Consider the following 11,989-nt stretch of genomic DNA (forward strand, 5'->3'; position numbering starts at 1 on the left):
CTCGGATTGAGGCGACTGCACCACCATGAGGGCTTAGAGCGCATTGGGAATTGGGCATTCCGAATTGGGGAGAAAAGTGTTACCGCGTGGTTGCCACAGTAGCTGCACTTGCTATGAAACCGCTAGATGGCGCTATAACAAAACTATTTCAATAGAGCGCAACAGTCGCGTTCCGAAAGTAAAAATCCCATTAATTTCTTCCGTTGACAAATTGTTTTTCAACGCTAACTTATAAACCTTAACAGACCTATCATGAGCTCTGAGGTTGTTCATGTTTCCATTTAAGACATCCATGTGCGTTATTTCAACATTGTTGTTTAAAAATAGTTTTTTAATAGAGGAATTCCAGTGGAGCATATTTAAGGTATTTATTCAGTACTGTGGCTAAATTGGTTAGGAATAAAGCCTCAACATGTATGTTAGATCCAATACCAACTAAGCTCATAAAAGAGGTGTCTCCTGTCATTTCAGAGCCTCTTCTTAATATCATTAACTCCTCGCTGTCCCAGGACATGCCAAAGTCATAATTATGAGATTAAAAACTCAATTATGAAGTAAAAGTAATGTTTTTTTTAGAATGTAAACAATAATTATAAGATTCAAAGTAATTGTTATGAGATAAAGCCATAATCATGACATATTACGTATAATTATTATAATTATGATATATTTTTATTCCTTCTCCCCCTTTTTCCCCAATTTGGAAAGCCCAATTCCCGATGCGCTCTAAGTCCTCGCGTTGGCGTAGTGACTCGCCTCAATCCGGGTTGTGGAGGACGAATCTCAGTTGCCTCCACGTCCGAGACCGTCAATCCGCGCATCTTATCACGTGACTTGTTGAGCATGTTACTGTTGAGACGTAGCGCGTGTGGAGGCTTCACGCTATTCTCCGTGGCATCCACGCACAACTCACCAAGATCGAACCACATTATAGCAACCACGAGGAGGTTACCCCATGTGACTCTACCCTCCCTAGCAACCTGACCAATTTGGTTGCTAAGGAGACCTGACTGGAGTCACTCAGCACGCCCTGGATTCAAACTCACGACTCCAGCGGTGATAGTCGGCGTCTTTACTCGCTGAGATACACAGACCCGCATATTTATGATAATAATAAAAAATGGCTAGATAGCATCATAGCAATAGGTCATAATTATGAGATAACAAAACCTACATTTTGAAACAGTAAGTTATAACTAGTTAGGTACATTTCCTGAAGAAAATGTGAGTGGTGCTTGCCGTGGCAAAACTCGTCAAATAGAATTTTCTAACTTGTTGCTAAGCACTAAAATAATGGTCATACAATGTTGCTAGCATGTGTTTTTCATGATGGCGGCAAGTAGGTGTTATGTTTGTGTTAGCATGATGCTAGCACATTTTAGAATGTTTTAACACTTCGCTAGGTGATGCTAACATGTGTTAGCATGATGTTAGCACATTTTTAGCATGTTTTAACACTTCGCTAGGCAATGCTAGCATGTGGTGGCATGATGATAGCAAGTTTTTAGCATGTTTTAGCATTTCGCTAGGCGATGCTATCATGTGTTAGCATGATGCTAGCATGTTTTTAGCATGTTTTAGCACTTCGCTAGGCGATGCTAGCATGTGTTAGCATGATGCTAGCATATTTTTAGCATGTTTTAGCACTTCGCTAGATGATGCTAGCATCTGTTAGCATGATGCTTGCACGTTTTTAACATGTTTTAGCACTTCGCTAGGCAATGCTAGCATGTGTTAATAGGATGCTAGCATGTTTTAGCACTTCGCTAGGTGATGCTAACATGTGTTAACATGATGCTAGCACGTTTTTAGCATGATTTAACACAAGGTTAGGTGATGCTAACATCTGTTAGCACGATGCTAGCAAGTTTTTTGCATGTTTTAGCACTTGCATTTCCATGACGACCCCTCTTTATGTCTTTATGAGTACACACTGTTAGTGAAGACAATTCATAATACAGAAATGTCCCTGAAATGTGGGTCATATATATCCCCATCCCACTTTTCAATGAGAGGAATAAAGGTCCACCTCTATGCAAACCCTTAATAAATGCATGTGGTCTTAAAGAGACAGTGCACATAAATCACTTCTGCAAGGTAAATCATTGACCAGATATACAAATATCCCTGTTTCCAAGAGAGTTCAGCAAATACACTGAACCAAGTCAAAAGAGTCCACCTCCGAGTCTCCATGTGGCTCCAGTCCCTCCTTCAATGCAAGTCTATGGGACTGTTTTCCACCGGATAAAAACGTGGAAAAGTACCAGCACACCTCCACCTGGCCTTAGATAGGGGTGATGGCAATGTAAACACTGTGATCTGTGACATGGCCAGGCACATACCTGCACGCTGGAATTTTATCATTGGCATATTTACCCGTTTCATGTCCAGAGGAGACGACAGAACTCTCCGGAATTCCTCTGATCGTTTCATGTGCTGAGGAGAAAAATTACAGGCACTTTCTTCATCCTTCAACCTACAGACAAAAAAGAGCTGCGGATCCATCAGCTGCATGAAATATACAAATGACACCTTTCACATCAGACTGGAAGAATACAGAGAGACTGACAGAGTACTGCGGTGATGCCTTGGTCCAGCGATGGCGTCAGAGGTTAATACTGGGGTAATAGTGTTGCTCAGCGAGTATTGACGCTGACTACCGTGTGGTGAGTGACTCCAGCCAGGTCTCCTTAGCAACCAAATTGGCGCGGTTGCTAGGGAGGGTAGAGTCACATGGGGTAACCTCCTTGTGGTCACTATAATGTGGTTCTCGCTCTCGGTGGGGCGTGTGGTGAGTTGTGCGTGGAATAGCGAGAAGCCTCCACACGTGCTATGTCTCCATGGTAACGCGCCCAACAAGTCACGTGATTAGATGCGCGGATTGAAGGTCTCAGACGTGGAGGCAACTGAGATTCGTCCTCCACCACCCGGATTGAGGCGAGTCACTACGCCACAGCGAGATTGGGGAGAAAAATAAAATAGTAATAATACTGGGGTATTTCGATGTGTAGCCTACAATGGCAATAACTAATTACCATATCAATGTACAGGGTGCTGCAAAAGTCTGAGACCACTAATTTGAAACAAATTGTTTTATTACACACACACACACACATATATACATATATTATGACGATTCCATTTCCAAACATCGTAGCAGTACCACGATAATTTTTGGTCAGTAGATTTTCATGATTTCAAGAGAACTTCCACTGAAGTCTTCAAACTGAAAGTCCATCCTAGACATCCTGTAACACATCTTTCAGCACATCAGTGATGTCTAAATGGCTGAAGGTGTACTTGAGATTAATTAATCATTTATAAACTATAATAACATACCAGATCTTACCTCAAAACTACTTTAAAAGCACAAGGGATAAAATCATTGTCTGTGGCGCCACCTAGTGGCAGCACAGAGTCGGTACAAACACACACACACACACACACACACACTCACTCACACACACACTCACACACACACTATCTCTCACACACACACACACACACACACACACACACACACACACACACACACACACACACACACACACACGTTGTGTTTCCATGTTTTATGGGGACTTTCCATAGACATAATGGTTTTTATACTGTACAAACTTTATATTCTATCCCCTAAACCTAACCCTACCCCTAAACCTAACCCTCACAGAAAACATTCTGCATTTTTACATTTTCAAAAAACATCATTTAGTATGATTTATAAGCTGTTTTCCTCATGGGGACCGACAAAATATCCCCACAAGGTCAAACATTTCGGGTTTTACTATCCTTATGGGGACATTTGGTCCCCACAAAGTGATAAATACATGCTCACACACACACACACACACACACACACACACACACACACACTCTCTCTCTCTCACTCTCTTACACACACACACACACACACACACTCTCTGTGCTGGTTTCACTCTGGACTCTGTCGGAGGATTCTCTTCTCCTCTTCCTCAGTTCTTGTCTGATGTGGTCTGTCCGATGTCTCTCTTTCTCTTCTTCTGCTGAAACATTTCCACTCGTTGCTTCTTCGCACACTTCAGATGTTTCACTGGTTCCTCGTCATCTGCGATGAAGAACGGCATTAAAATATGTTGTTCATCGGGACAGGTCATTTCTTTCATAAACAAAATGGCTATTTTAAATGAAATATACCCATAGAAATCACAATCGACATCCAGACCATAATAATAACATTTACCCGAGTCTGGCTGCTGTGATGCCGCCTCCTCTGGCAGGAAGTGGGCGGGGCCTCGGTGAGCCTGAGGGGTGTCGTCCCCGTTATCCTCATACACGTTTGACCGTCTGATGGCCATGTCCGTTCCAGGAGGAGCTCCCTTCTTCTGCTCCTCTGTCTCGTATGTTTGCGGTGGAGGTACAGCGTTACTCTTCCACATCTTAAACACCTTCGGAGGCTGAAACGGTGATATCAAATATACAGTTATAAACATCGCTTCTACTGTCACATGTATGTTGCGCTAAATGTTCTTTGCACTGTTTGAAATATTGAACTTTGTCAAACAATATCTGATAATATCTAAATATATATCCAAATGAATAACATAAATGTGATCAAATAAATACATTACTACACAGTAGGTGTTTGCATAGAACACCGCCGCCACCTACTGGCTATTATTGTCATAACATGATTTTCAAGTCATGTTATTTTTCCTTTTTTGACACATTTTCTACATGTTTCAACTTATCAAAGTGAAACTTTTACTGTTAAAAGTATTTTCAGTTTTCTCACTTATTACTAATTACTTTCCAAAACCCTAATCAAGCTCGACCAGATGAACAATACAAGGAAAGACATGAAACTCTTCTTTTAATTCTTTCAAATAAATAATATAAAATCAAATAAATTATTAAATGAACTGACCAAAGAATGTTGAATTAGAAAACATACGTTTTAACATTACACGTTAAATGTCACTATTGTTTTAGATTTGTTCTGTAGTTTATACTGTATTTAACGCAATTACATCAGAAGTAACCGTAATTAAATTACTTAAAAATTAAGTGTAATCCCTTACTTTACTTTTTCCAATGAAAAAGTAATTTAATTACAGTAATTAATTACTTAGTGATGCATTACACCCAACACTAATAATAATGTTAATTTTTAATAACTATTTCCAATAGTAAGCGATATCGCATCCTTTACGGTCAAGTGATGCACTTCGCAGTTTCTTTGAACCGATTCTTTCTTGCCGAATCATCGATAAATATGGTTCATATAAGTGCTTCAGATTAAAGTGTTCGGATCTGATTCTGAAGGAGTGTTTCTCACCTCCTCGGGCGCTTTGACGGTTCTTCGGTCCCAGTCTTTATTGAGCGGGTTACAGAGGAACGCGGGTCCGCTGACGGATCGGAAAAGTTCGTCAGGTTTCGGCAGCGGTTCGGCGGCTCGTTTGCGGCTCTTCGGTTCGGTTGATCCTGACGGCTCCGTTTCGGTTCGGCTCTTCTTACTGGGCTCATTTGTGTCGGAATCACTACTGCTGTCGCTCAAATCATCAAACCCCATGAAGAAATTACGAGCGTCTGTGTTCTTCTCATCGCTCATGACGCTCGTGTTCAGTGATTTGGGGTTTATTCAGAACTGCGGATCAATAACAACTCAGCAACAGCGGCCATGTTGAATCCGGCGCACGATAATGCCGTATTAAACAGAAACGGGTTGAATTTACTGGTCCAGATCAATTACACATTGTGATTCTCACTGTATATTTCCAATTCAATGTCTATTAAAGTTACTCAGTTTCAATGTCATGATGCAAATTATTAGCAAGACTGGCGCTGAAACAGACAGTGTTGTCACGTGGTATCTGTTACTTTCCTCATCGTTGATGAGTTGGACCAATCACAGTCGTTTGTGATGAACGGAGAGGCATTTTTTTATACATACTTTCATAGAGATTGTTGGGGTGAATGTTAACGTATATCTCAGGTAACAATCCAAGGAATTAACACGTTTAAATAATAGCGTGTTACAGTGTACAAATGTTTAAAATAAGACAAAACCCGTCTTGAGATTTGAATGCGGCTCAATGGCGGATTCGGGTTGTAGCCGCCACGCGCCCCCTGCAGGAAGAAGAGCTCAAAAACTTCCATTAATTTATCGCAAAGACGAATTGCTTTTAAATGATAACTTATAAACCTTTAAAGACCGACTTTCCGTGAGCTCCGAGGTTGCTCATCGATTGTATGCTTCCGTTGAAGCCATCTGTCTCCGTTATCACAACTTAACTGTTTAAAATTCGTGTTTGATAGCGGAATAGGTAAACAACTACATTACCCATGTTACAGCAGAGAAATATCCACCAATCAGAGCACCGCGTCCGGCGAAACCCGCGAAACGTGACTCGGAGCAACCGAATGACGTAAACGGTTCGGTCTCCCTTCACACCTAAACTACTTCTATATTTGTACTGGGATAATTTGCCATAAACGTAAAATATATCGCTTCTATACTTATAATAAACAACCTAAAATCAATCGTTTTATATATTCCCATAATTTTTTATTCGATGACATCATTCGCAGTACCATGTGAAAGATGGAAAGGACACAGTTGTTGTCTTTATGTATGATTTTAAAATACTTTTGTGCCTCAAAACTGAGTTTGTGATTCACCTTGGAGCTGGTTGCGTTGTTTCACAACTCACTGGACAAATGAGCAGCACATGGGATTAAGCTTCATCATAAACCATTACATAACAAAACACAATACACACCCATTCACTATATGTTTTATTAAACATAAACACACACACACTCACACATACACACACACTCACTCACTCACACATACACACAAACACACACACACTCTCACACACACTCACACATACACACACACTCTCACACACACACACACTCACTCACACATACACAATCACACACACTCACACTGACACACACTCACTCACACACACTCACACACACACTCACTCACACACTCACACACACACACACTCACACACACACACACTCACTCACACTCACTCACACAGACACACACACACACACACACACAAGATTTCGCCATCGTCACATTATATTGTTGAATTACTCTTAAATGACATCAATTGTCACTCTCGGCTTAATCATCATTTGTCACACTGAGATTTGTTCTGCTGGTGTTTCATGAATGAATTGTTACGTCATACATTAAGAGCCCTCTAGTGGTGGAAACACAGAATTGGGCTTTCAGTGGGACACTCATAAAGGCGAGGAGGTCAGCGTGTCTCGGGACGGTCACATCTTCTTTCTCCTGATTGGACACTGGGATGAGCATGTGACCCGTCAGTTTCTCAAACACCTGGAACATGACATCAGACACACACACTTCACATTGAAACATATTCCTTTAAGTGTGTTGTGTAACACGCAGCTGTGTGAGAGCGAGAGCAACATTACACCATCTCAAAGTCTCATAAAGAAATGTGTCATTTCATGGAGTCTCTCCAAGAGCAAGCAGCGTTTTCCTACGAGCTCTCCAAGAACAAATTCTTCTCTCGCTCTCCTGAAATAACAGCAAGTATTTCTGACTTTGGCTTGAGATAACTTTAGACAACAACCCAAACCACAACACGTCTGTAGATGTGTGTGTGTGTGTGTGTGTGTGTACCGTGGCGCTCTCAGGATCCTCCTCAGGTGTGCAGTGAAGCAGCACGTGACCTTTACTGTGCAGATTCATGTAGACGCAGTTTGCCGCCAAATCATCAGGAACTGTCAGTTCCTGTATTCATGATCGCTCATCTGCTGCACGATCTACAGAGAGAGAGAGAGAGAGAGACATTGGGTTCACAGTGTGGTCACACTAGACTTCGTTTTATACCATTTCAGACACATTTTAGCTTTTTAAAAATGCTAAACACATGTATCAATAAATAACATATAGTATATATGCAACATTTTATATTATGATGAGTTTAATTGCATCATTTTTATATTGATTTGTTGCATGTGCTAAAAACAGGTACTGTCTCTTTAATAAAACCATCGGTTCTGTATAGAACAGGAAGGATATTAACCTCGTGCGACACATTTGCATTGGCTTCACGATACGCAGCGCATAATTGAAATAAATGTAAAACCAATTGAATACTGTTCACAACATTCTACGGTGACATTTATGGGTTAAACTTCTGGTGCAACGCGTCACGTGACACAACAGCATGCCATCGATTACTGTGAAGCGCTACTATGGGTGCAGCGCCAACAAAAGTGCCTCTGATAAGAAACACCTTTACGGTTTTTGATTGAAACCTGTTTGGTTGTAAAAAGTAGCATCTCTACTTTCATTTGACATACATCCTTAAAAAATACGTTCATTTCTCGTGCCTCAGATTGCTGATAAACTAGTCTACATATGTTCATGATTCTTGATGTTACATTATAAACAAATGACTCTTATATACTGGTTCAGTTGAATCTACAGAGTGACCAGTGTAGTCCGATTCCTGAACAAATGACTCTTATATACTGGTTCAGTTGAATCTATAGCATGACCAGTGTAGTCCGATTCCGGAACAAATGACTCTTATATACTGGTTCAGTTGAATCTATAGCGTGACCAGTGTAGTCCGATTCCCAAACAAATGACTCTTACATACTGGTTCTGTTGAATCTATAGAGTGACCAGTGTAGTCCGATTCCCGAACAAATGACTCTTATATACTGGTTCTGTTGACTCTATAGCATGACCAGTGTAGTCCGATTCCTGAACAAATGACTCTCACATACTGGTTCTATTGAATCTATAGCATGACCAGTGTAATCCGATTCCTGAACAAATGACTCATATATACTGGTTCTGTTGAATCTGTAGCATGACCAGTGTAGTCCGATTCCCGAACAAATGACTCTCACATACTGGTTCTGTTGAATCTATAGCGTGACCAGTGTAGTCCAATTCCTGAACAAATGACTCTTATATACAGGTTCTATTGAATCTATAGAGTGACCAGTGTAGTCCGATTCCTGAACAAATGACTCTTACATACTGGTTCTGCTGATCTATAGAGTGACCAGTGTAGACCGATTCCCGAACAAATGACTCTCACATACTGGTTCTATTGAATCTGTAGCGTGACCAGTGTAGTCTAATTCCCGAACAAATGACTCTCACATACTGGTTCTGTTGAATCTATAGAGTGACCAGTGTAGTCCGATTCCCAAACAAATGACTCTCACATACTGGTTCTGTTGAATCTATAGAGTGACCAGTATAGTCCGATTCCCGAACAAATGACTCTTATATACTGGTTCTGTTGAATCTGTAGCGTGACCAGTGTAGTCCGATTCCCGAACAAATGACTCTCACATACTGGTTCTGCTGACTCTATAGCGTGACCAGTGTAGGCCGATTCCCGAACAAATGACTCTCACATACTGGTTCTGTTGAATCTATAGAGTGACCACTGTTGTCCGATTCCCGAACAAATGACTCTCACATACTGGTTCTGTTGAATCTATAGAGTGACGAGTGTTGTCCGATTCCCGAACAAATGACTCTCACATACTGGTTCTGTTGAATCTATAGAGTGACCAGTGTAGTCCGATTCCCGAACAAATGACTCTTATATACTGGCTCTGTTGAATCTATAGAGTGACCAGTGTAGTCCGATTCCTGAACAAATGACTATTATATACTGGTTCTGTTGAATTTGTAGCGTGACCAGTGTAGTCCGATTCCCGAACAAATGACTCTCACATACTGGTTCTGCTGACTCTATAGCGTGACCAGTGTAGTCCGATTCCTGAACAAATGACTCTCACATACTGGTTCTGTTGAATCTATAGAGTGACCGGTGTTGTCCGATTCCCGAACAAATGACTCTCACATACTGGTTCTGTTTAATCTATAGAGTGACCAGTGTAGTCCGACTCACATACTGTTTCTGTTGAATCTATAGCGTGACCAGTGTAGTCCAATTCGTGAAAAAATGACTCTTATATACTGTTTCTGTTGAATCTATAGCGTGACCAGTGTAGTCCAATTCCTGAACAAATGACTCTTATATACTGGTTCTACTGAATCTATAGCGTGACCAGTGTAGTCCGATTCCAGAACAAATGACTCTCACATACTGGTTCTGTTAAATCTATAGCTTGAGCAGTGTAGTCCAATTCCTGAACAAATGACTCTCACATACTGGTTCTGTTTAATCTATAGAGTGACCAGTGTAGTCCGACTCACATACTGTTTCTGTTGAATCTATAGAGTGACCAGTGAGGTCCAATTCCCGAACAAATGACTCTTATATACTGGTTCTGCTGAATCTATAGAGTGACCAGTATAGTCCGATTACCGAACAAATGACTCTTATATACTGGTTCTGTTGAATCTGTAGTGTGACCAGTGTAGTTCGATTCCTGAACAAATGACTCTTATATACTGGTTCTGTTGAATCTGTAGCGTGACCAGTATAGTCCGATTCCTAAACAAATGACTCTCACATACTGGTTGTGTTGAATCTATAGTGACCAGTGTAGTCCGATTCCTGAACAAATGACTCTTATATACTGGTTCTGTTGAATCTATAGAGTGACCGGTGTTGTCCGATTCCCGAACAAATGACTCTCACATACTGGTTCTGTTGAATCTATAGAGTGACGAGTGTTGTCCGATTCCCGAACAAAACACTCTCACATACTGGTTCTATTGAATCTATAGTGACCAGTGTAGTCCGATTCCCGAACAAAACACTCTTATATACTGGTTCTGTTGAATCTATAGAGTGACCAGTGTAGTCCGATTCCTGAACAAATGACTCTCACATACTGGTTCTGTTGAATCTATAGTGTGACAAGTGTAGTCCGATTCCTGAACAAATGACTCTCACATACTGGTTCTGTTGAATCTATAGAGTGACCAGTGTAGTCCGATTCCCGAACAAATGACTCTTATATACTGGTTCTGTTGAATCTATAGCGTGACCAGTGTAGTCCGATTCCTGAACAAATGACTCTCACATACTGGTTTTGTTGAATCTATAGCGTGACCAGTGTAGTCCAATTCCCGAACAAATGACTCTCACATACTGGTTCTGTTGAATCTATAGAGTGACCAGTGTAGTCCGACTCACTTACTGTTTCTGTTGAATCTATAGCGTGACCAGTGTAGTCCGATTCCTGAACAAATGACTCTTACATACTGGTTCTGTTGAATCTATAGAGTGACCAGTGTAGTCCGACTCACTTACTGTTTCTGTTGAATCTATAGCGTGACCAGTGTAGTCCGATTCCTGAACAAATGACTCTCACATACTGGTTCTGTTGAATCTATAGAGTGACCAGTGTTGTCCGATTCCCGAACAAATGACTCTCACATACTGGTTCTGTTGAATCTATAGAGTGACGAGTGTTGTCCGATTCCCGAACAAATGACTCTCACATACTGGTTCTGTTGAATCTATAGAGTGACCAGTGTAGTCCGATTCCCGAACAAATGACTCTTATATACTGGCTCTGTTGAATCTATAGAGTGACCAGTGTAGTCCGATTCCTGAACAAATGACTCTCACATAATGGTTCTGCTGACTCTATAGCGTGACCAGTGTAGTCCGATTCCCGAACAAATGACTCTCACATACTGGTTCTGTTGAATCTATAGAGTGACCGGTGTTGTCCGATTCCCGAACAAATGACTCTCACATACTGGTTCTGTTGAATCTATAGAGTGACGAGTGTTGTCCGATTCCCGAACAAATGACTCTCACATACTGGTTCTGTTGAATCTATAGAGTGACCAGTGTAGTCCGATTCCCGAACAAATGACTCTTATATACTGGTTCTGTTGAATCTATAGAGTGACCTGTGTAGTCCGATTCCTGAACAAATGACTATTATATACTGGTTCTGTCGAATCTATAGCGTGACCAGTGTAGTCCAATTCCCGAACAAATGACTGTCACATACTGGTTCTGTTGAATCTAGAGTGTGACCAGTGTAGTCCAATTCC

At 41.1% G+C, this 11,989-nt stretch overlaps 1 pseudogene; it reads right to left on the bottom strand.

Annotated features, from left to right (window-relative positions):
* Window positions 1–2,816: 2,816 nt before the first annotated feature.
* Window positions 2,817–9,578, bottom strand: LOC127625069 (UPF0690 protein C1orf52 homolog; annotated as a pseudogene).
* Between the last annotated feature and the right edge of the window lie 2,411 nt (window positions 9,579–11,989).

This window comes from Xyrauchen texanus, chromosome 31, assembly GCF_025860055.1.
Source record: "Xyrauchen texanus isolate HMW12.3.18 chromosome 31, RBS_HiC_50CHRs, whole genome shotgun sequence".
Classification (NCBI taxonomy): domain Eukaryota; kingdom Metazoa; phylum Chordata; class Actinopteri; order Cypriniformes; family Catostomidae; genus Xyrauchen; species Xyrauchen texanus.